At 40.6% G+C, this 25,876-nt stretch overlaps 1 protein-coding gene across 2 annotated transcripts in view; it reads right to left on the bottom strand.

The window, feature by feature from the left end:
• The window catches only part of PPM1A (protein phosphatase, Mg2+/Mn2+ dependent 1A), a 35,606-nt gene extending 29,992 nt beyond the window's left edge, over positions 1 to 5,614 (bottom strand). The window contains exons 1-2 of one of the 2 annotated variants that reach the window (XM_028505958.2): positions 5,184 to 5,321; positions 1,120 to 1,195 (exon numbers count right to left, since the gene is read on the bottom strand). The gene's annotated coding sequence lies outside the window, so the exon portion shown is untranslated. Of the gene's footprint in view, positions 1 to 1,119; positions 1,196 to 5,183 lie in introns of both variants that reach the window. The other variant, XM_028505957.2, reaches the window with a different exon arrangement.
• Positions 5,615 to 25,876: the final 20,262 nt, after the last annotated feature.

The following is a 25,876-nucleotide window of genomic DNA, read 5'->3' as shown; positions in this document are numbered from 1 at the left end:
CTCTGAAAATAAATAAATAAATAAAATCTTAAAAAAAAAAGTATTAACTTTTCAAATTTAACTGGTAGGAACAAGAAGGCTCATCTAATTGGGGATTAATCCACTCAAATATTTTGGAAATAATTTTGTATCTAACAATAATTTTAGATCAGATCTTGGCATGTAACTTCAATACTCTGAGCTTATGAGTATCTTCATTTGTGAAAGAGATAACATCACATGTTTTACAAGGTTGTGGTGAAAATTACAGCCTGACATAAATAAATGGTAATAAATTATGGCTTTTATTATTCACTTTCTTCTGATCTCAAAGTAGTTTGTTCTCACAGTATTTTAATTCAAATCATATTAGCCACAAAAATTCTAATGACTTTCAATCTGGATCCTAAATATGAATGCTACATAAATTTGGTCAATGGATTCCAAATGTATTAATAATTATAAAAACTCAAGCTTCCTCCTTTACATTTTTTTACGCAAGGAACATTTGAAACACTTCTAATTTATAAATAGAGTATCAAGTCTACTTTATTAATATACAATATCCAGTTCCTTTCCTTCAGTTTCTCACAAAAACTCTAAAGTCTATTACATTTTAGATAAAGGTATACAGAAGCTCACTTCTAACTATTCATCTTCTCTAGCTCCTCCTACCTGCCTCAGCAAAACAAAAACTAGGTTGAGAGATTATTGAGGTAGGTAGTACAGAGACAGCTAAGACAGGCAAAGGTCAAAATCATTAAGGAATATATCCTGGAGACTCATAACAAAATATAAAATTATTTCTTGAGTAATGTGGAGTACATTAGATATAGAAAGAGGAAAAAAGAATATAATCAATCTTTTGATTTTTATATACTTAACCCAAACTCCTTTCACATAAAGTAGAAGTAATCCCAGGTGGAAATTCAGAGAATTTATACATCAAGGCTAATAGTGACATAATGTATGAAGAAAGTGAGTTTTTAAAATTTTGCCACCAACATTCTCTCACATGGGAAACAACACATTCTGGCATAAACTTACTACCCAAGGTATAGGAAGACACAAATTTTTAACCTAGATGCCTCATAACACCTTCCCCCTTCCCCAAGGTCCATATATTTTACAGGGCCACACCTTGTTTTATCTTCTTGCTTAACCCTTACAGGACTCCTCTTGAGCTTTCTTACATGGCTGCCTTCTTCCTCTGATTCTATTAAGGATGGAAAGTAGTCAATAGTAACATTTGTTACCAAGTCATGTTCATGCCCTAATTTTATATACTTGTATCTATCAATAAACATTGTGATACCTGGGGGGAGGGGGAGAAAAAAAGAGTAACATTCAGGGTCAGGTGCCCATGCAAGAGTTCATCATTTGGGGTGGTCATCAAAATATCAACTTATAATTATTTCTACATGATCACAGACTTATACCTTAAGAAATTAATCTAGCTGTCATGGCTGAGAACTCCTGGGATAATAGGCTCCCTGTGGACATACTATATTTGGCCATGTATAATGTGCATTTTTTCCCCAAAATATTTAAGGGAAAAACAAGGATGCACATTATACATGGGTAATACCTGAGATACCTTGTATCTGTTCTGTGTTTTGCAATTATTCATTACATAAAATTTCTTGTACCACGCTCTGGCTGGTGTGGCTCAGTGGACTGAACCAAAGGGTTGCCAGTTCAAGTCCCAGTTGGGGCACATGCCTGGGTTGCTGGCCAGTCCCAGGTTGGGGGCCTGTGAGAGGCAACTGTTTCTCACACAGTCATGTTTCTCTCCTTCTCTGTCTCCTTCCCTTCCCCTCTCTCTAAAAGTAAATAAATAAAATCTTAAAAAAAAATTCTTATACCCTAACATGTTAAAAAATACATGCTAAAATTCCTTTAGTATAAAAAATAAGTATCTAAATATAAATTTTAATTGAATTAAAATATAAAAATTTTATAAAATTTTAAAATATAAATTTTAAAAAACTGAATTAAAAAATTAAAATGAAAGATTTTTTCCTTGAAAATTTGGGTCAAAAATATGGGTGTGCATTACACACAGGAGCACATGTGTATAGGAGCATGTACAGAAGCACGTTATACACGGCAAAATACGGGTATATCAGTCTTTACTTTTAAATATTCATAGTTAAAATAGAATCAGTTACTGTTAGCCATTATAATAAGTAGTCTAGGTGTAATGTGAACAAATTCAAAGACTGTAGAGTTTTAGTAACTGTTTAGCAATATTTACCATGTGACAACATGATGTTGCTATAGATTTCTTTGGGAAAAAAATAGGTATTAGGGAACAAATTTTCAAATGGAAGTTTATTAACAAGATAAGCAAGACCCAACCAGAACAGACAGAAAAAAACTTCATAATGTGTTCTTGTAATGCCCTTCACACAAACCTATCAAGGGCCACATGATTGTTGTAACCTGTAGTCTCAACCACCCTTTGTCTCCAGGGCAATCTTCCATTCCTCTTCCTCCCAAGGGTTTTCCTAGACTTCCCAATCCTAATAGAAAAGTCAATAAAGGACACCTACTGGAATGTTCTTCCTAAAGAACAATCACCAACTTAAATTTTTTGAAAATAAGACAAAACCCAGACAGAAAATCAGCTTTAGAATGCTGAAACATGGAAAGTACATACCAGGCATTTGGTCAAAGTATATTGAACAAGATAATAAAAAATTTTAACTGGACAGTACATTCAATAATACATCTATCCCTTTGGCTTTACTGATTTGTGAGCTGAGACTCAAAAGGTTAAAGGACTTGTCCACGGACACAGATATTTTGGAGCACAGCCATGACTAAACAATTCTTGTCTCCTAGTGCAATGTTCCCTTCAACAGTTTATACTGTAATTATGGTCACCACTCAGCCCTTCAAACTAAAATATAAACATACACAATCTGTGTTAAAATAATATGTATATACACGTATATATCCATACTTATGCCATGTAAAAAAATTGTGATGACTACAGCATTCATCCTTGTTATTTCTCAAGTATATAACGTACCTAGCAAACGTTACCAGTTTTAATACACCTCTCCCAAAATGACTTCATTGATGTGAAAAATGTTTAATGTCAAATAAAAAAGGTCTTAAGCTATTTCCACTTGCAGCTCATTAAGTTAAAAAGCAGTCATCTCTAAATGATTGAATGTTTATCAGATAAAATGTGAGTTACATTGCAGTGGCCAATAAGTTAGTTTTTTTTCATATGATGGCTCTAGTAGTACTTAGTTGTCTTTAATAACTTTATTTGAAACAATTTTGTTACATTATATTGTGACAGCTGTCATATCAGCATGCATTTAAAAAATCAAAATTGGTGAATTTTTGTGCAGCCATTTTAATATTGAAGATGGAAGAAAATATACCATACTATCCATATATTATGCTTTATTATATCAAGAAAGGTAAAAACACAACTAAAATGCAAAAAAATATTTGTGTAGTGTGTGAAGAAGGTGCCGTGACTGATCCAACATATCAAAAGTGGTTTGCGAATTTTCAGTACTAGTAACTTTTGGCCAAATAGTTCTTTGCTGTGGGGCTGTCTTATGCACTGGGAGATGTTTAGCAGCAGCCCTGGATTCTACCCACTAGAAGCCAACTGCAGGGGATAACTGATATACTCAAAATATCCAAATCAATAAAGTTATTGGTGAAAATGAAAAATGTGTTATTTTATGGAAAAACTAAACGGACTTTTTGGCCAACCCAGTACATAAGAACAGGACCATAACATCAAGCAAGGAATGTCTGTGCTTCAATTTATAGGCAAAGGAAATTATTAAATTAATGAACGTAGCATGTATGACTAGAAAACTGGCAGTGGAGTGGGTCACTATCTTCCTAGTCAATTTTCTAATCTGTAAAGAGTTACAGAAATACAATCTTTGGCAAAGACCCCAACATGTAAAAAGATAAAAGTATAAAAATGAGGGTGTTCCAGTTAAGGAGTTGGAAAGCAAGCCCTGCTGGACTTCTAAGGGTTCTGTAACTCCTAAGGTTCAGCAGAACACTGTTTAAATATAAGTACTCTCTCTTCGTAGCTTTTTGCATCTGAAAAGTGGTTGTGTTTAAAATCTCAAAGTGCAAATTTGAAAAGATGAAGCCTTATTCCTCGGAACATTTTTTAAAATTTCTAATTTCTTCTAATGTCAAAATCATTTACTGTGGGAAAATACCTATCCCTCACAGATTTTGAAACTCAGGTCTCAAAATCTCAGAGTAGGAAGACCTACTCTTCCAATCAGTCCTTAGAATGCATTCGGCTCAATACTCCAATTAGCACAAAACTTAAGGTCGCAGGTGGGGCATAGATTTCTTAGCGTGAACAACAAGTATAACAACCTCTGTGGATTTTTAAGTTCCATGTGGTGCTTGAGAAAAAGGAAAAATATCTCTGGTGATGAAATTTTCAAAACGTATCTAAAACTACGGTTGGTAGAAGGCTCGTCACAACCAGAAAATATTTCAAATCTACAAGCAGAACAAAACCATACCTCAACCAAACGCTAACATCAATTACTTACACAATTTACACGGTTAAAAAGACGAGACGAAATCAGTGTGATTTACTTCAATGGATTTGTTCGATGCCTTAATAATGAATGAATCGGAGGCATCACTGACTTGAGTTCTGAAGGAGCCTCACTCTCAGCTCTGCCCCCTATAAAAACTGAAGCAAATGCTACAGAATTTGGTGTTTCGAGGGTAAGTCTGGTCCAAAGGAAGCCCCTCCCCTTCTTTCTCCGGGCCTCCCTCCCAGGGGTTGGAGCCCAGGGCAGCCGGGCTCCCGGCGCCCCCTCACCGCTCCGGAGAAGTTCCGCGGGCCGCTCTCGGTCCACGCCAGGCCGGCCCACGGCCATCACCCGCGTCGCCGCCTTAACACCCAACCCGGCCGAGGGTCGCGCCCCCTCTCCGGGCCGCTGCCACAAACACCCCGCCCCCGCCTCCCTGCCACCGCCCTCGTGGAGCGTTAACCCCTCACTGTCCGCCGCCCGGCTCCAAGAAGGAGGCCGGCCAGGGGGTGGAGTTGTCGCGTCTCCTCCCGGGAGCGCCCGGGCAGACGCCCGGCTTGTTTACAGGCCCCAGGCCCCAGGCCTGGTCGCCACCGCCGTCGTGCAGGCCCCGCGCCGCCCGCCCGCCCGCCCTCGGCCCGACTTCACGCTTACCCGGAGCAGCCGCGGGCAGGCAGGTCCCTGGTCGGCCGAGGCGGCGGCAGCGACGGCGGCCGGAGAGGGGGCGGGAAGGGGGTCACCACGGCTGCTGCCGACCAGGTCGGGCAGGGGAGGGGGCAGAGGAGGGGAGGAGCCGGGCTGTGTCCGGGACCCCGGCTCTCGGTGCCCTCGCGGCTCAGATCATCCGGGCGTTGGAGCGGGAGGCGGAGAGCGGGTCCCTGAGGAGGAGGAGGAAGAGCCGAAGATTCATCGCTATCGCGCCCCACCTGTCTGGAGCCCCCCCCACCCCCCCTCCCCAACCACCCGTTCCTGAGCTGCAGCCGCCCGAGCACCCGAAGCTGCGGGCCGGGCCGCCCCGAGACCACTGCTCCCTCGCTCCCGCGCGCGCTCCCGCCCCTAGAGCCGCCGCCGCCTCAAGCGCGTCCCCGCGCAGGCGCGCTCACGTCGGAGCCGTGCCGCCCCTCCCCCACCCCTCCGCCAGCCCCGCCCCACCTCGCCCCTCCGGCTCAGCCGCCGCTACCGCTGCGGCGCGGCCGTGCCTTCTGGAGAGACCCGGATGTCGTTGGGCAGGAACTGCGGCGAGGGCCGGCGTGCGGGCGGGGGAGGGGCAGCCATAGGTGACGCCACTCTCCCCAGTTTTTTTCTCCTAGGCCAGGGCCCCAGGACGAAGTTGGAAGGAGGATCCGAATCCCAGATCGAAACTGGGCACCGGAGCTCGACAGTGTGTGCGACTGTTAGAGTAGTGAGAAATCGACCGCCTGTCCAACGCAAGCAGTCTGCGGTGCCCGGACTCAGAAGCTCTCCCTAGGGCGTCCGCGTCTCTCGCATCGGCACTTGTACCTGTCTGCAAATACACACCCATTCCACGACCAGACGCGGTCCATAGAGCCCAGAGGACCGACCCTGCTGCCCTTTGGACCTGTCTCGGGCGCTGCCGCGGCCTGTTTGCCGCCAGGCTGCTGTCGATCTAATGCTCCCTAGGTTCCAGGCCGCCGCCAGACCCCCTGCCTCAGGCTCTACGTCTCTGGAGCCATTCTCTCCCAGAGCCCCTGGGAAGACCACGCAAATGTTCCAGGCACACACCTCGCGTCCCGAAAAACAGCGTTACACGCACCCTACCACCAGCCACTCACATACAGGCGCCGGGCACATGCTCTGGGTTATTAGAAGGTTTTCTGTCTAGTTCATGGGATCCCACATTTTATTTATTTGCACATGTAAGACAGTCACATGATTCTGTCACTGGGGACCTCCAACGACCTCCAGAGAGGTTAAAGGAAAGGAAGATTTTTCAAAATCTAGAGGATAATCATAAACGTAATTGCTGCTTCTACGAAAAACTGGAGATCAACTATACCTAGCTGAAACTGCACGTGCAGGCGGCCAAAATCCAGTTTAGCTAGCTAGACTACGGAAAACCCGACCCACGCTGTTTGCAGACGCCCAGGATAGAATGACAAAACCTAGCCGGCCAATGAATCAGAACTTGGGAGCAGTGCATCACCAGCATGGGTTTCCATTGGCTGGGCTTCCGTTCCCTCTCTAGCCAGAAGCTTAACCTGTTCATGGATTTGACCTACACCACATTTGCAGAAACAGACGTTTAAAAGAAATATTCATTTTTTTAATGCTCTGGTATATACAAAGACAAAACAAATACGTATTACTTCATTGTAGGAGACAGGTACTTTAAAAAGAACACTGAAATTGAGTTAGCCAGATTGGGTTCTGGCCAATAAAATGGTAAATTTGTGATGAGGCCTCTCCATTTCATCTCAGGAGCTTGCTGTAGAGAACAAGTTGCATCTACTAAAAACTCTTTGTTGCCCCAACTCTTATTCTGTCTTTCTCTTATCATTTAGCTGCTTTTAAAGCTGTAAAACCCATCTCCAATTTTTTCAACATTACTTTTTGGGAAAGGTTCTATTCCTCTCACTTTTAGGCTGGGGACCTAATGACAGGATCAAATAGTATTACCAAATGGTCATTGGCAGGCCAAATCTTCAAGGAACCCCAAAATCAATCTACCCAATATTTTAGGGATAAAATTTCTTAGAGTAAGGTGAAGATATATCATTTCCAGGTATATGAAGTGAAAATAAAATTCACTTTCTGCCCTTAGTCCCAGTATCATGTGAGGATACATTTCCTAATTACTTCTTCACACACTTATTAAAAAAAAAAAGGAAAATTAGATCAAAGATCTTTGTTACCCTGCCCTAATGCAATCCTTAATACTTTAGACAAGTAATAGCATGATTAGCATGCTAGTGGACTCATTACCATTCTGAAATAGAATTGCTCATGTGGCAACCACTTTTTGGAGTATCTTAGAAAACAAATTTTCTAATAAAGCAGAACCAGGGCTGCCAATGTCAATAGTGGCACTGAGCTTGAAGGTCTTGCCTGTCTTTCTGCTTCCTTCTTTTAGACACTCATACCTTCCTTCTCTCTGCTCTATACTTGTAGGAGAATCTGGGTCAACTGTAGCAGAAAAGGTAGAAAAAGAGAAAAATATGAACATAAAGAAATTTTTAAGGAGTCTGCACAGTGTCCCACAGACTGCTGATAAAACTGTACCTTCTTCTATTTCTTATTTCTCGGTATAGCTTGCAGGAACATTTTGGTATGAACTAGGAAACTCATAGGTTGTAAGATTAACATTTTAAAATTTGGGACAAAGTTATCTTAATATTGTCTGAATAAATATGCTTGATATTATAATATCCCCGTCCTTATACTAAATATTATATTCCCAAAATACTATAATAAATGTTCTCTGAATATAATACTTATAGGGCAAAAAACTTACCAATAACTATTTAGAAAGGGGCAAAAGCACATTGGAAAAAAGTGTTAAAAGTTTCCTTTTCTTTTAAAAGTATGTAATAAGTAATAGATTAATTTTTTAAGATTTTATTTATTTTTTAGAGAATGGGGAAGGGAGGGAGAAAGAGAAACATGAATGCTTCAATCAGGTGACCTTTTGGTTTGCAGACCAGTGTTCAGTCCAATGAGCCACACCAGCCTGGGCAAAAGTCCCCTTTTCTTTTGAACTATGAGACTTTGCTTGGGCCTACACATGTTAGGGATGTTTACAGTTTTTGAGGAACAGTAGAAATATGCTGTAACTGTATTTTAGTCATAACTGTATTTTAGTCATTTGTATAGGTATATTTTAAAAGTATCCTACTCTTCTTTGAGAATCTGTTTATATTTCAATTACCAAAGAGAAAAGGATTTTTCAGAAAGATTGGTTGTCAAGTCCTGAATTTAAGTGTATGCAATTAGTTTAGTAATTGGGAGGTTTGGGATGAGGACAGGGGCTGCAGTGAGGAGTCTAAACTTTAGACCCTAAGGTGTAGCGTGATCAGTAATACTCTCTCCTCTTTTCTTCCACAATCATGATTTAAAGAAAAGGTCAACATTCCTGGTTCCGAAATTACTGTTACCACTCTACCCAGAAGAGCCACCCCTGAGACAGCCTTGCTTGGGCCTCTCAAAATAAATCTCAGCAATTTAGGTGACCCGCTCCCAAGGGAATTCCTGATAATCCCCCTCACCTAACCCAGTCATCCTTTCACACTGAAGCCAATCACTACCCAACAGCTACAAAGCCAAGCAGAACATAGATTCCGATCTTCCTTCCTCCTCCTCCTTCACTACCTGTTTCATGTTTTTCCCTCACACACGTCCTCTTCATTTGTCGTCTTCTCTCTTTTCTTTTTATTACTCTTCTCCTTTTCTGTTTTCTTTTTATCTCCTTTACTTCTTTCCCCATTCTTCTTTTCTCTTTTTTCTTTAGCTTAGTCCAAATTACAGCTTCTGCTACCCAGTTTCCACCAGAGCAATACACATGAGCAAATATTGTCCCTGAACTAATTTTGTTGGAGGAGGGGTACCCCTCACCCCAGTCTTCCTTCCTTCATCCCTCTGCCATCCACCATATCAAGTCATGAAAAGCTTAGCTGTTTGAAGGACTGTCACAGAATGAAAAGGATTAGAGAATTCTGTCCTGTGACATCACTGGGGCAGCCCCATTAGGGTGGGGTAGAAGGAAGTCAGCAGTCTTCTGCTGCTCTTTGGGCTCCCTCTGGTCCCAGAGAGAAATGTGGGCACTGTGAGCAGCACAGGCCAAGCCCTGGATGTTCTTTAGAATAGGCTCTTGCCTCAAGAGTAGTTTATATGGCCGCAGTCTTACAACATTGGTGTGGCTCTTGTCAGATGAGTTCATCTGTTCAACAGGTAGTTATTGTGTGCTGTGTGCTAGACACTGTGTTGGGTGTGAGGGGTAGATAATGGCATCAATGGGCAAACGCCCAGCTCCCAAGGAGTTGATATAATGAGGGATATAGACAAAGAAGTAAATAAAAAATAAGAAAATTGCAGATTGTAACACAGTGGTGTAAGGAAATAAATAAGGAACTATATCAGGGAAGTGGTCTTGAAAGTGATCTATATCAGGGAAGTAACTTCTTAGGAGGGTCTCCTTCATTTGAGCTGAAGGACGAAAAAGAGTCAGCTTTGCAAAGAATCCCGGGAGAGCTTTCCAGGCAGAGGGATCAGCATGGGCAAAAGGCTTTATGTGGGAAAGAACTTTGGCAGAAAAAGAGTTGTCTACAGACCCAAGAGAAGTTTGGCAAACTCAAGGCAAATGTATTATAAGGCCATTCAGCTGTGTAATTTCAATTTAGGATGTTTGGGCTACATAAGCCAGTTTACAATTAGGAAACCACCTTGAGCAGAGAGGCACGATCCATACAAAGTAACTTAGTGAATTGGTCTGGACCAAAAAGCACAGCATCTTAAAAGATTGAAATGAAAAATCAAAGGACCTTTATGAAACTATTGAAATCAAGAAGCATTCCACAACCCCAGGGAGAGTTCTTTTCAGACAATCCAACAGCAGCTAAAAAGGAGTAAACTATAAACTTTGAAAAAATTGTTTTTCTTCTAGTATAGATAGCTGTGTTAGTGAGTAAAAACTAGCAAAAATTTGGATTTCTAGAGAGTACCTTTTTTTTCTTACCCCTGGATTTTTACTGTCTAATAAGGGCATCACAGAAGATCTTAACTAAACCATATCTTTGAAAGCTACAATGCATTTTGCACCCTTAACAATGGTGGTCTGGTTGAAAACCAGTGATGAGATGACCATTCTCATAAAGGCTGTTTTCTATACCTGGCTCCGCACTGCCAATTAGACCAACCCAATTTAATCCTTGCAACAACTCTTGTGGGTGGGCTGGGTCAAGATTGTTGTTCTCATCCTTAACAGAAAAGAAAACTGAGTGTGGGAGGAGTAGCAACTACCGAGAGTTACCAAAAATAATGACAGGTAACCAGGTTTTTCCCAGTAGCCTGTGGGTCATCCCCAGCTTTTGTATGCCAGTAATAAAGGCAGCAAGGAGAGTCAAGGAGTGGAAAGAGCATGTCACAGTGTGTGGAGCTGGCTTGTACTAGTTCAGGAGAGCTGGCTGTTAAATTTTTAGGAATTTTGCCAGCCGTAAACTTCCAATCAGGTAAATTTTAAACAAAGGTAATATACACTTAAAATTCATCACCCTCAAATTATTTTAATATATATGTTACTATTATCTATACTTGAGATTACTTACATGTATGTGTTTGGTAAAAATTCTCTGTAATATGTTACTTCACGTCTCTTCCTGACATTGCATTCAGTGACTTTACTTTGGTAGCTTGAAATTGACTATGGAGGGAGTATTTACACCATGGAAGTCAGCAGATGCTGCAAATCAGGGCTTGACTTCTTGCTCTGTTGATTGTCCAGATTGAAGAAAGTGATGGAGAAAACATTAATAATGCAGATTAAACCTAAAAAGCATGTTGTGTGTATAGCTGTTAACACAAACATCCAGTTCAGTGAAGAAGTCACTCTTATGATAGATAAGTATGTTCCCATATAGTACATTTTTGTAGTTTTACTTTTATCTTAAATGAAAATATTAGCCAACCGGCATGAGGAACTCCATTTAAAGAGCCGGTTGTTAGACATTTACCAGCACATCCACCATGCCAGCTGGGCTATTTACTGGTTCTTTGACTTTAAGCAAGTCACTTAAATTATTAGTCCCAGTTTTATTCTCCACAAAATACTTCCTCTCTTGATGTATTATGAGAATGAGAATAGATGAGGCACCCTGGACCACTATGTCCTTCATCCTCCTTGCTGGTAGGCCCCCCTCTAACAATGGTTTGTATATGGATACATATTCTCTCAGTCTCCCTTGCAGCTTAGAGCAGAGTCTTCTAAATCTACATGTCAGCACACACTGCTATGTCTTGAATGGGTTATAGACATGACAAAATATTGACCCTTTAAGCCCTTAGAACATTTCTTTTAAAGATTGTTAGAGGGGAAGGGAAGGAGAAAGAGAAGGAGAGAAACATCAGTGTGTGGTTGCCTCTTGAACACCCCATGCTAGGGACCTAGTCCGCAACCCAGACATGTGCTCTGACTGGGAATTGAACCAGCAACCCTTTGGTTCGCAGGCTGGCGCTTAATCCACTGAGTCACACCAGCAAGGTTAAGCCATTGCAATATTCAAATGAGGTTCAGCTTCTGAAGCCCTGAGATGGTCCCATCTGGACACAAGCCAACCTCATCTAGGTAACCCTTTGAGTCAAAAAAAAAATTATCTATTTCTATCATGACATGAAAAGAAGTTGGGAAGCACTGGCTTCAGGCATGGGTAATGTAATGCAATTCTGATGATGGAACCTGAGGGAAAGCCCTGGGGAGATGGATGTGGGAAACATTTTTCTACCTAATGAGAGTCACAAGAGAGAAAGTACCTTCTTCAGCAATATATTGTCATGTTTATACATGAACCTGGAACTTCTGGGTCATCTTGCAAAGAACGCATGTATTGTGGAGAAGGGGAGTGAGGGCAAGAGTCTGGGTCTTTCACATTTTGGAGCTATGGAGCCCATCCCTGGAACTGTCTATCTTGGGAACTTATGGGTGCGGGGGTGGATAATAAATGTTCCCCATTGTTTAAGTCACTTTTATTTTTGTATTTGGTCATTTGTATCTAAATGCACCCAGACACAGTAGAAGAGCTGGTATAACCCTGACACCCTGTGAGTGCTCAGAAAGTTTAATCACCAAAACAGATCCTTTGCCTTTAGAAAAGCTGCTATGGTAAGATGTATACTGATCTTTAAATATTTAAGGGATTTTTTTCAGTACTTAGATCCACTTTTAATCTTTATCTTGATTGTTACTTTGTCAATGTAAGAAATGTCCAAACCTGTAAGAATTTTTTATGAGTTTATTTGAGTCAACTGCTAAGAACTACCGGGAAGTAAAGCCTCAACAGATTGAAAAAATGCTCCTGAAAATGGCAATTTTGCACCTTATTTTATACATTACAATAAAAAGAGGAGGCATAAGTGGGTTACATGAAATCCACCGGTGATAGACTAGGGAGGTGGGAGAAAGCAAAGCAGGGAAACCTCTGGGATTGGATGAATGAAACAATAGACATACTTCTTTTACACAGGTGAGAACAAAATAGTTAACAGTCAATTAATGCAATAATAATAAAAATGAGGGAATTTGTGGTCTCCCTCTACTGTTCTGCCTGTGATTGAGGGGTCCAGGAAAATGGAAATTACTTTGACATTTCAAAGGTATGTTATCATAGATACAAAAAGACAATAGGCAGGCTTATTTATGGTAAAGATTGACTTTTGTGGGGGAAGATTCTAGCCCAGGACATGACTACCTGCCATAAACTGCTTTTAGTTAATACGTTTTAATTTCAGCCCACCCTTTGTGGTTTCTTTAGGTCTCTGAGTTTGTAAGTCTGCCATGCGGTTCCCCCGAGCTTGTCAGGTTTGGTGTGTGGCCCCTCTTTATGCACAACTTTTAGGAAAGAATAGTAAAAGTGATGATTTTAAAATGAAGTCATTTTAAGCTTGAGAGCAATTAAATACAGAGATACTAACAATGCATATTTTTTCTCTTGTAGGATCTAGAGCTCCATCACAGAAAAAGGGAACAAAATCCTTTTGTGCTCCACAGAGTAGAACTAGACCAATTCATGGGAATTACAGAGAAGATAATTTTAGTTCAATATAATTTTAGTTTAGATGGGAATGACCTAGAACAGCAATTATCAACCAGTGTGCATAAGATCTTTTGAAAAATATTTTATGTATTTATTTTTTAGAGAGCAGGAAAAGGAGGAAGAGAGGGAGAGAAACATCGGTGTGTGGTTGCCTCTCACATGGCCCCCACTGGGGACCTGGCCCACAATCCAGGCCTGTGCCCTGACTGGGAATCAAACTGGTGACCCTTTGGTTCACAGCCCATGCTCTGTCCACTGAGCTACACCAGCCAGGACTGCATAAGAAATTTTTATATGTGCCATACCTGACTATTTAGTCAAGGACACTAACCTCTGTTCCTTTTCAGAGATGTCCAAACTTTTGGCATCTCTGGGCCACACTGGAAGAAGAAGAGTTGTCTTAGGCCACACATTAAATACACAAACACCAATAAAAACTGATAAGCATGCGCTCGCGCACACACACACACACACACACACACACACACAAGTTTGTGCATAATTTTCCTGATATCTGCTACCACAGATAAGCAAAAAAGTCTTTGCATGATAACCCTAATTATGCAGCAGTCCTTTTGATAATCTTTTAAAATCGTCAAGCAGGTCCCACCTTTGTGACCACTAATATAGCAAATGCACATATCTTAGTAGTAAAACTTAGTATAAAACTTAGTAATAAAACTAAGTAATGTTTTAATAAATTTATGATTGTGTGTTGGGCCGCATTCATAGCCATCCTGAGCCACATGTGGTCTGTGGGTTCTGGGTTAGACGCCCTGCCTTAGATTGTCAAAAAAAACAGCCAACAGCCAATATAACAATAGTTATCCAGTGTGAATGAATCAAAATTATACCCATTTTTGGTCAAATCAGCAAAAAGTATAATTTTTGGTGTGCCACAAAATTTTAGTAATTAGTTTCTGTGTGCCATGAGATGAAAACGTTGAAAATTGCTGACCTAGAATGTGCCAAACTTCCTATCAGGCCCCTCTCTTATGGGTATTACTTAATTCTCATAACACCTTTGCAAAGAAGATACTGTTTTTCCATTTTACAAAAGACAAAACTGAGGCAGAGAAGAACTGTTTTGCAGACTTAGGATCACCTGATCTCAAAATCCCTGCTTTTTCTGTTGCGGGAGCTGATTGGCCTTGTCAAGTGCTTGCTCTCTCTTTAAGGCCCTTTCCAATGCATTTTCACATCCAAGAAAAAAGAACAATTCCAACAGTGGTTTCTTTACTGAAGATGTCTTGGTGCAACTGGGGAGGAGTTATACTGCACATCACACAGAAAAATATTTCTCAAGTTCCATGTAAAATCATCACTTTTCCTAGAGTTTTGCTTCTAGCTGTTGCCTCCTCCATTCTCCGGCTCTCCCTATGGAAGGAAAATTTCTCTCTTTCCTTCTAACACAATCTTCTTTACTTTTAACATTCTCCTTAAAGATCCCACTTAGCAAGACAAAAGCTAACACAGTACTTACTGACCCCACCCCATACATCATTGTAGAGCCTATCATCCTGCGTTAGTACAAACATGGCAGAGCAGCAGGTAGCGGGGAAAATTCCGATTAGCAACAGAGGACCAGGCAGGTCACTGTAAGTGTGAGATGCGGCTGGGTTTGGGGGAAGAGTGGACAGTAAGAACAAAGGCCTGGTATGGGGTGGGGGCAGGAAGAATGGTATGTCAAGTAACAGACAGAACTCTGGGGTGTCTGGGGCACAATGAGGAAGGAGAGTGTTATGTAGGCAGGATACCTGCAGGCCACAGTAAGAATTTTGATTTCAAGCGTTATAGAAAAGCACTGGAGGTTTTTAGGCAGGGGAGTGACATGATTGATTAGTATTTTGCTCTTGATGCAGTATAGAGAAGAGATTATAGGAAAGCAAAAGTGGAAGTAGAAAGATCCTTTCATGTCAGTTTCATAAATCCTTACAAAGGAAGCAAAATTAGCTTTCAGCTGTAAATGGCACAGAATGATTACATTTTCATGGTACAAATGTGGTCTTTTCCTCAGATAATGTGTTCATTATCTGGGAACTATACTTATTAGATATCATTGCCAATGACTCATCAAGTAACCTTTCTTGGTAAGTTTTGTAAAATGTACCAAGGAGTAAGTTATAGAAAAAGGCCAAGAGTCATTAATACCCATTTAAGTGGTTTAATGTAGGTGAATACTTACTGCCCTCAAAAATATGCTCTAAGAACCTTATTACTCTCTTTCTCATCACTCACTACTGTCCCAACACACAACTGAAGGTTGAAGGCTAAAATTCTACTAATTAATTTATAACTTGTGTATCCAGTGAGGATGATTGTTTAGGTGTTCTTACCTAAGGCAGACATTTACATCTTAATATGAAAGCCTTTAGATATTTTAAAGTCGAGTTTTAATACTTGATAAGCAAGTTGCTTTGACATGCATTGGTGAGATAGGGTAAAATAAATTTAAGAGGAGGCCCTGGCTCAGTGGATTGAGTGCCAGCTTGTAAACCAAAGTGTCACCAGTTTGATTCCCAGTCAGGGCACATGTCTGGGTTGTGGGCCAGGTCCCCAGTAGGGGCCCATGAGAGGCAACCACACATTGATGTTTCTCTCCTGTCTTTCTCCCTCCTTTCCCCTCTCTCTAAAAACAAATAAATAAAATCTTTAAAAAAAGAAATTTAAGAAGGGATTTAGTAAAGACTTCAATAACATCAAAGATGACTTCTGCTTCTTCCACAACCATGCTTAGGTCCAGTCTTGCTCGTGAGTCTTCAAAATAAATACATACACTTCATGTATTTAGTCTTCTTATTTGCTACTGGGTTTTATTCATTTAATCTAATGGTCATCATATATTGGTGGTCTCCAAAGCAAACCTAGAATAGGTCTTTGGCAAAAGACCATGATAAATTTTGTGTTTTATTTTATAACTAGTACATTATAGACAACCCAATAAATATTTTGTAATAAAATTATATGGCTCTTATATTACAATGATAGAATCTGTAGTTTCTACAATGAGGAGTCAAACAATAATTTCTGTCTCTAGACCAAACTCATCCTATGCATTAGATGGTGTGAATCATAAGCACCTACCATTGGGAAAAAAACAATCCATCATTGTTTTTTTGGTTCATCATTCAGAACCAGGTACTCATCAAGAACCTACCATGTATCAAACACCATTAAACATGAAGAGGGATGCAAAATAATAGCTGCTGTAATATATTAAGCCTTCCATTTACCAGACTTTAAATAGCTGCTGTAATGAACCTCCTATTTACCAGACTTTAAAATATGTCCTACCAATTCTGTTCAAAATATCTGTTAGAAATAATTTCTTCAAATTACATTTTATGACAATCATAAAGTCTTAAAAGAAATATTTAATAAAATATATGCACCTGTACCTTTAAATAACCACATATAAATCTCTTGGGGGTGAATAAAAGTAGTGACCTTTGTGTAAGTAGACAAGACATACAAAACTCTTTTGTGTTGTCAATCACAACAAAAGCATGGGAAGGTTAAAGGAAGCATTGTGAGTACTTGAAACATGCGATGCCAACAGAAAAATTTTGAGTTGATATAAAATGCCAGTGATTTGTATGGCCTGACAAGCCGTGTGTGTCATCTCTGGATTATGTACCGTAAACACTGGTGTAAAAGCAGTAGTCAGACTATGTAGATTGTCATCACTCAACTCGTCAGCACATGTCAGTTCTGCCTGAGTGTGAAAGCAAAAACTAAAATACAGAAACACACGGAGTTGACAATGTAAAATTGCTACTGCCCCACACCTGGATTCCCAAAGGCAATGTTACAAAAGGGTGTTTAAAAGCCCATGAAATACTCCTTGTAATTTTATCTAATTTGGATTAGCTAGATCCTTCTTGGTTATTTAATATTTGTTGGAAGCCTATTAAGGACAAGAACTTTCACTGACTTATCAATAAAATGTTCTACATGGTGTAAATCTTTTAATTATTTGTATTGATTATGCTATTACAGTTTTCCCAACTTTTCCCCTTTATCCTCCCTTCACCTTACCCCCCCCCCCCCATCCTCTGGCATTCCCCACTCTGTTCATGTCCATGGTTTGCACCTATAAGTTCTTTGAATTCTCTGTTTCCTATGCCATTTTTTATCTCTCCCCATCTATTTTATGCCTACTAATTATGCTTCTTCTTCCCTGTACATTTTCCCCCCTATTTCTCCCCCCGCCCCCACTGAATTCCCTCTGTGTGATGTCCATTTCCCTGATTCTGTTCCTGTTCTGGTTGTTTGCTTAGTTTTTGTTTTCGTTGGTTTTCTTTTCTTTTAGGTTCATTTGTTGATAGTTGTGAGTTTGTTGTCATTTTATTGTTCATATTTTTGATCTTCTTTTTCTTAGATTAAGTCCCTTTAACGTTTCATATAAGGACTTGGTGATGATGAACTCCTTTAACTTGACCTTATCTGGGAAGCACTTTATCTGCCCTTCCATTCTAAAGGATAGCTTTGCTGGATAGAGTAATCTTGGATGTAGGTCCTTGCCTTTCATGACTCGGAATACTTCTTCCCAGCCCCTTCTTGCCTGCAAGGTTTCTTTCAAGAAATCAGCTGACCATCTTCTGGGAACTCCTCTGTAGGTAACTGTCTCCTTTTCTTTTGCTGCTTTTAGGATTTTTCTCTTTGTCTTTAGTCTTGGGTAATTTAATGATGATGTGCTTTGGTGTGTTCCTCTTTGGGTCCAACTTCTTTGGGACTCTCTGGGCTTCCTGGAAGTCTATTTCCTTTGCCAGATTGGGGAAGTTTTCCTTCATTATTTGTTCAAATAAGTTTTCAATTTCTTGCTGTTGTTCTTGTCCTTCTGGCACCCCTATAATTCAGATATTGGAACGTTTCAGGTTGTCACAGAGAATCCTCAGCCTCTCTTCATTTTTTTTATTCTTGTTTCTTTGTTCTGATCCAGTTGGATATTTATTTCTTACTTTTGTTCCAAATTGTTGCTTTGAATCCTGGTTTCCTTCTTGTCACTGTTGGTTCCCTGAATATTTTTGCTTTATTTCATTTTGGGTATCTTTCATTTGTTCTTTCATTTTTCCACCAGGCTCAATCAGCTCTGTGAGCATTTTGATTACCAGGGCTTTAAATTCTTCATTAGATATGTTGGCAATCTCCTCATAGCTTAGTTCTTTTTCTGAGGTTTTGCTGTATTCTTTCATTTGGTCCATATTTCTTTGTCTTGGTGCAGCTGATAGGTTGTAAGGAGGCGGGGGCTTAGGTATTCACCCAGGCAGGGCAACCCTCTGTGCTGCACTGCCTGTGTGGGAGGGGCCACAGAGGGAACAGAGAGACAAGCTGGCCTGCTTGTCTCTAGCCCAACTTTCCAACAGACTCTGGTGCCAGAGTGGAAGTATCTCCCACCTCGGCAACCCCAGCCTTAGCCCACAGGCAGCTCTGAGTCTCAGTTTTCCCCTTAAGTTACTCCCTCCCCTGCCGCTCCACCGAGCTTGCCAGTCAGCCCCGCCCCCCAGCCTCCTGGCCACAGTTTTTCTGAGTTGGCCTGTGAGATCCGCCTTACCGGTCTGGTTGTTCTGGCTGATTTTTTTCTTGAATTCTTTGTTGGAGTTCCATGCTGTTTGTTTATTCGTTGGCACTATTCGTTGTTTATTGATTTTAGATTGGTCATTATCCTCCTTTTGGTTGTGCAAGGAAGCGAAGGCTTTCTACCTATACCTCCATCTTGACTGGAACTCATAGATGATGTAAATCTTAACCCCCACCTGTGAAAAGAATTAAATTAGTCAACCACCTAGTATGAAATATATGTCAAATCTGATTAAACATTGCAAGAGGTGTAAATCACAGTTACAGTTTATTGCGCATTTCCTGTTTGCTAGAATCTTAATTTCTACAGCATCTAATGTTATCCTGACAATATCCCTTCAGGTAGCCAGCTCTGATTACTTTATTTCCCAGAGGCAAAATGAGGCTCAGAGATGAGCCACTTGTCCAAATTAATAAAGCAAGTGAGTGGATAGAATTTAAAGCCCATGTGATTCTAATTTTTGCTGCTTTAATAACACAAAACTAAATTTTAAAATATAATCTTGGTGTCCATTAAAACATTAGGCTATACAATAAAGGAATAAGAATATGGGGTTTTAGTATTGGCTCCGATGCTATGCCACTGTGTGCAACTTAGGAACGTGGTTCCATCTTTTGAATTTCAAGTTTCCACATATGTGAAATGATCATGTTGAACCAAACAGTTTTCACAGTCCCTTCCAGCTTCAACATCCCACCACTCTATTAAAAAAAAATATCCTGGCTCTGGAATTGGACACCTATTTTGCCTGTATTCTGGTAACAGTAATCCACATATCTTTAGGGGGACCACCCCTTCCTTTCTCTCAGCATAATGTCTACTTTTGACCTCAGAATCTGATGCAAGGTTGAACACATGACTCAAGCAGAAAAATTAGAATAAATTCCAGGAGTTATTTGTGACTCATCAGAAGAAATCACCCATGATTGCTAACAGTAAGGATAATGAGTTAGTTCCATGCCTAACAGCAGATCTTCCTCTGGAGTGTTCAGTTTCTTGAGGCAGTACATTTTCTGTTCTGCTAAGCCAGTTTAAATAAGTATTGGGTTGGCCAAAAAGTTCACGAGGTTTTTTCCATAAAATAAAACGCACTTTTCATTTTCACCAATAACTTTATTGATTTGGATATTTTGAGTATGTCAGCTGATCCCCTGCATGATATAACATCAATTGTTCTCAATTAATGTCTCGATTTGATCACTATCAACGTCAACTGGCCTACCTGACCATACAGCATCATCCAGCAAGAAAACTCTAGCGCGAAACTTCATAAAACACTTTTGGCATGTTCAATGAGTCATAGCACCTTCTCTGTACACTGCACAAATCTTTTTTTGCATTTCAGTTCTGTTTTTACCTTTCTTGAAATTATAAAGCATAATTGCCAAAATGCTACTTATTTTCTTCAGTCTTCAATATTAAAATGGCTATAAAAATTCACCAATTTTGATGTTTTTTAAAAAATGCAAGCCAATATGATAGCTGTCACAATACAATCAAACAAAATTGTTTCATATGAAGTTAAAGACAACTAAACGCAGAGTCTTCCAGTCAAGATGGCAGCATAGTTAAGCATGGCATACCCCCTCACACAACCACATCAAAATTACTACTAAATTATAGAACAACCATCGCTCAGAACCATCAGAAATCAAGTTGAATGGAAGTCTGACAACTATAAAACTAAAGAAACCATATCCATCCAGACTGGTAGGAGGGGCGGGGACATGGAATGGGCTGGTCCCACATCCATGTGTGGCAGATAAAAATTTAGGAGGGATATCTCAGGAGCGGGGAGCCCAGGCCCAACACCAGGCCCACCAGCCCAGGGTTCCATTGCCAGGAAGATTAGTTCCCACAACTCCTGGCTGCAAAAACCGTTGGCTACTGATTCTAGAAGAAACTTCTAGAGGAAACTTCTAGAATCCCAAGCAGTTTCTCTTAAAGAACCCGTACACAGACTTACTCAGACTTACTCCCTCTGAGCTCCAGCACCAGGGTAGCAGCTTGAAAGGTACCAGAGGCGTACAGGGAGGAACTGAAGTGTCTGACATCAAGGTGAGAGGTGGGGAACAGCTTTCTTTCAGAGAGAAAGGTGGGCCGGGGCCACTGTCTCTTTTCTGAGCCCTCCCGCTCCAGACCCACAGAGCCTACAGGTAGATGCCATATCTGAGATTCCATCAAAGTGGCTAACACTGTTTGACCCACCCTAGAGATACACTGAGGCCCCATCCCACCCAACTTATGGGCCACCTAAGTTGTTAACAGAGACTTTTCCAAAGATTGGTTGGTCTTGGCTTTTGCTTCACAACTTCCTAAATCTACTTAAACAAAGAATAGCTGGCCTCAGTGAGCCACCAGCCCCCTTACCTCTTGCTAAGTGGCCCCAGGCCCAGCACTAGCGGCAGCCAGCCTAGATTCATAGCTTGACTTTGCCTGGGAATCTCTAAGCCCAGTGCAAGTAGCAGTAGTCTCAGATTGCTTTATAACCAGGCAGGGTGGCCACAGGCAGAACACAGGTGGGGGTGACCAGGGCCTGTACCGCCCGGGGAAATCCCATGGCCAGTGCACCCAGTAGGCAACTATAGATCACACTGGAACACCCCCCCCCCCCCAACTCCCTGCACAGCTGATCCTCAACAGAGGGCAAAGATTGGTGATCCGTGGTCACAGCCAGACCTTTTAGCTGACTGACCTGGGTAAATTCCTCCTAATGACCTGCCAACAGCAATCAAGGCTTAACTATAAGACAAGCACATACTCAGACCATACAAAGGCTGCACCTTGAATACCCAGCTTGGGTGATAGGGGAGGCTGTGCCACTGGACTCTACAGGACACCAACTACATTAGGCCATGCTACCAAGACAGGGAGTCATAGCATCTCTACCTAATACATAGAAACAAACACAGGGAGGCTGCCAAAATGAGGAGACAAGGAAACATGGTCAAAATTAATGAATAGATCAACATTCCAGAAAAAGAACTAAACAAAAGAGAGAGAAGCATTCTATCAGATGTATAGTTCAAAACACTGGTTATAAGGGTGCTCAAGGAATGTAGTGAGGACCTCAACAGCATAAAAAAGATCCAGTCAGAAACAAAGGATAAACTAATTGAAATAAAGAACAATTTACAGGGAAACAACAGTACAGTGGGTGAAGCTGGGAATCAAATCAATGATTTGAAATATAAAGAAGCAAAAAATCAACCAATTGGAAAAACAAGAAGCAAAAAGAATCCAGAAAAATGAGGATAGTGTAAATAGCCTGTGGGACAACTTCAAGCATTCCAACATTTGCATCATAGAGGTACCAGAAGGATAAGAGAAAAAGCAGGAAATTGGTAATCTATTTGAAAAAACAGTGAAAGAATATTTCCCTATTTTGGTGAAGGAAAAAGACATGCAAGTTCAGGGAGCACAGAGAGTCCCACACAAGATGGATACAAAGAGGCCCACTCCAAGACACACCATCATTAAAATGCCAAAGGTTAAAGATAAAGAGAGAATCTTAAAAATAGCAAGAGGAAAGGAGATAGTTAGTTATCTACAAAGGAGTTCCCATAAGACTGTCTGCTGATTTCTCAAAAGAAACTTTGCAGGCTAGAAGGGATTGGCAAGAAATATTCAAAGTCATAAAAAGCAGGAACCTATAGCCAAAATTGTTCTGCCCAGCAAAGCTATCATTTAGAATTGAAGGGCAGAAAAAGAGCTTCCCAGACAAGAAAAAACTAGGAGTTCACCATCACCAAACCTTTATTATATAAAATGTTAAAGGGACTTATTTAAGAAAAAGAAGATAAAAATTATGAACAATAAAATGGCTACACACACACACACACACACACACAACTGACTCTAAAAAACCAACTAAACAAACAAGAAGAAAAGAGACAGAATCATGGATATGCAGAGTATTTGATGGTTGCAGAGGGGAGGGGTTGTGGGGGGAATGGGTGAAGAGGTGAAGGGATTAAGAAGCACAAATAGGTAGTCACAGAATTGCCATGGGGATGTAGAAAGTACAATATAGGAAATGGATTAACCAAAGAACTTATATGCATGACCCCTGGACACGAACAATGGTGGGGATTGCCTGAGGTAGTGGGGGGTGCTGGGTGAAGAGGCAGCAAAGGGAGAAAATCAGGACAAACTGTAATAGTATAATTAATAAAATATAATTAAAAAAAAGACAACTAAGCACTACCGGAGCCATATTATGGAAAAAAACCTGATGAACTTTTTGGCCAATAAAATTTCTATTTGTTCATAGGTGCTAATAAGGATATCCTTGAATAAATGAGCTGGATTTGCATTAGAAGAAGACTTTTGTGGGAAAAAATCTATGCCCAAAATCTTTGAGATGGGAATGACTCCCTTAACTGGATTGGAAGCAAAGTATGAAGTTGTTAGATGTCAGGAAGGAAAAGTTGTATAAGACCTAATTGTCATAGATTTTGAAAGCCTTCAGGAGGATTTTAAACTTGATGGTTATGTCAGATTTATTTTTCAAAAAATGCCTTTATGATGTTTTCTTTTCTATCTCTCCTCTTCCAAATCTTGCCATTTCTGGATCTTCTCCCATTGATTTTGGGTGAGTTTTTGGAACTTCCTCAACAAATAGAATGTGATTAAAGTGACACTACATTACTTCCCAGGTTAGATCAATAAAAAGCATTATAGTTTCTACCTGTTTTTTTCTCTTTCAGGACATTTACCCTTGGAACTAAACTCCCTGTTGTTTTGAAGCCCAGGTAGCATGGGATGGCCATGTGTAGGTGTTCTAGTTGACAGCTTATATAATAAAAAAATTATCTTTGCCCCTACCTCCCTGCCTCTAAAACCTTGGAATTTCCTAAATGATATGAGTATCTTTGTTACTCATTTTGTTCCCTGATAGGTGACTAAGGGTGGGCCCTTAGATAGTTTAAACAAAGAAGATGACTCAGGACAAAGGTGACCACTCCAAGAAAAACACCTATCTGACTAGAGGGTTTGGCTTTTGATATTTGACCAACCTACCAGGAGGATTGGGGAGCTGGAGATGGAGTCACAGGGCCAATGATTTAATTAACCATGCCTCTGTAGTGAAACCCTGATGAAAACCCTGGACACTGAACTTTGGGTGAATTTGCACAGTTGGTAATACTCTGCATATTGTCACACAATGGCATGCTGGGAGAGTAGGCCCTATGTAAGCACAAGAAGGGCCGAGTCAGAGAAGGAGAAGTGATGATGGAAGCAGAGTTCAGTGACATGAGGAAGGGGTCATGATCTAAACACTGCAGATGGCCTCTGGAAGTCGGGAAAGGCGAGGAGGCTGATTCTTCCCTAGAGCCTCCAGAAGGAAGATGGCACTATGGACAAATCTTATTACTTCTGACCTCCAGAACTGTAAGACAATAAATTTGTGTATTTTAGACTGCTAAATTTATGATAATTTTCTCTACAGCAGTAATAGGAAACTAATGCAAATACAGCAGCCTCCCTTATATGCAGGGAGTAAATTCCAAGATCCCCAGTGGATGCCTGTAATAGTGGATAGTACTGAACCCTATACTATGTTTTTTCTTATATGTACATACATAATTCTTCACTTAAAGGAAGTACTTTATGGCTTCTCTTTGGCATATCTGAATTACCAGAATCACTACTCTTGTTCTTTAGGGCCATTATTAAGTAAAGTAAGGTTTACTTGGACACAAAAACTGAGACTGTGACAGTCGATCTGATAACGTGGACAGTTATTAAGTGACTCATAGGCAGGTAGCATATACAATGTAGGTACACTGGACAAAGCAATGACTCACAGCTGAAGGTGGAGCCAAATGGAATGGCATAAGATTTCATCATACTACCCAGAATGGTGTGCAGTTTAAAACTTAATCACTTGCTTATTTCTGAAAATTTCCATTTAATATTTTTGAATAGCTTTCCTAGGGTTACCATAATGAAGTACCAGAAACTGACTGGCTTAAACAACAAAAATTTGTTGTTTTACAGTTTGAGGACCATAAGTCCAAAATCAAGGTATCAGGAGGGGCTATGCTCCCTCAAAGGCAGTAGGGAAGGGTCCGTTTCAGGCCTCTCTTTGAGCTTCTGAGAGTTACTTGGTCTGAAGCAGCATAGTCAAAATCTTCACATGACATTCTCCCTGTGTGGGTCTGTCTTCAAATTTCTGCTCTTTATGAGGACACCAGTCATATTGGATGAGGGGCCCACCCTTCTTCATTATGACCTTGTTTAAACTTATTACCTCTTCAAAGATTCTATTTTCAAATAAGGTCACATTCTGAGGTACTGGGTTAGGTCTTCAACACATGAATTTTGCGATGACACAATTCTACCCATAATGGGGTTGTAGGTCCCAAGAGACTAAAAACAAGTCTTGTCAAGAAGAAGGGCAGGGTAATGATAACAGCTACTTTTATTCTCACAGGGACTCTCTAAGGTAAGCTTTTTATTTCCTGCTCAGAGATGAGCAAACTGAGGCTGAGAGCGGGTAGGCGATTTCTCCACGTTAACACAGTTCCACAGGGCCAGAGCTGGGAGCACACCCAGATTTGTCTGGCTCTGAGGCCCAAGCTTTTCATCACCTCCTGGAATTGTGAAAAGAACAGAAGACCTGCTTTGTAGGCCCAGTTCTGCAACATAAGAAGCATGAGACATTCAATAAATCACTTAACTTCTCTAGGGCTTAATTTTCTCTTCAGCAAAATGAGTCTAATAATAATATGTGGGGAAGTACAAGTACTTCATAAACTGTAAAGCATCCTACCACTGTAATAAGTGTTACTAAGAGTGGCATCAGCATAAGGCAAAGACAATTAACATGTTCTCAGTGGAGAATGATGATATATTTGTGTTCCCTAGGTTTTTAGAGTTTGTGTTGCTTTTATGACTCTCTACCCTCCTTATGGGAGTCTTTCCATTAGCCCATACATCTATCTCCTGATCTTTTCCCCAATTTAGACCTGAATTCTGTTAACTACTTGCCATGAGTGGAC

The sequence above is a fragment of the Phyllostomus discolor genome, chromosome 1 (genome assembly GCF_004126475.2).
Source record: "Phyllostomus discolor isolate MPI-MPIP mPhyDis1 chromosome 1, mPhyDis1.pri.v3, whole genome shotgun sequence".
NCBI lineage: Eukaryota > Metazoa > Chordata > Mammalia > Chiroptera > Phyllostomidae > Phyllostomus > Phyllostomus discolor.
Note: the sequence above shows the minus strand (reverse complement) of the source record. Positions and strands in the feature narration are given on the sequence as shown.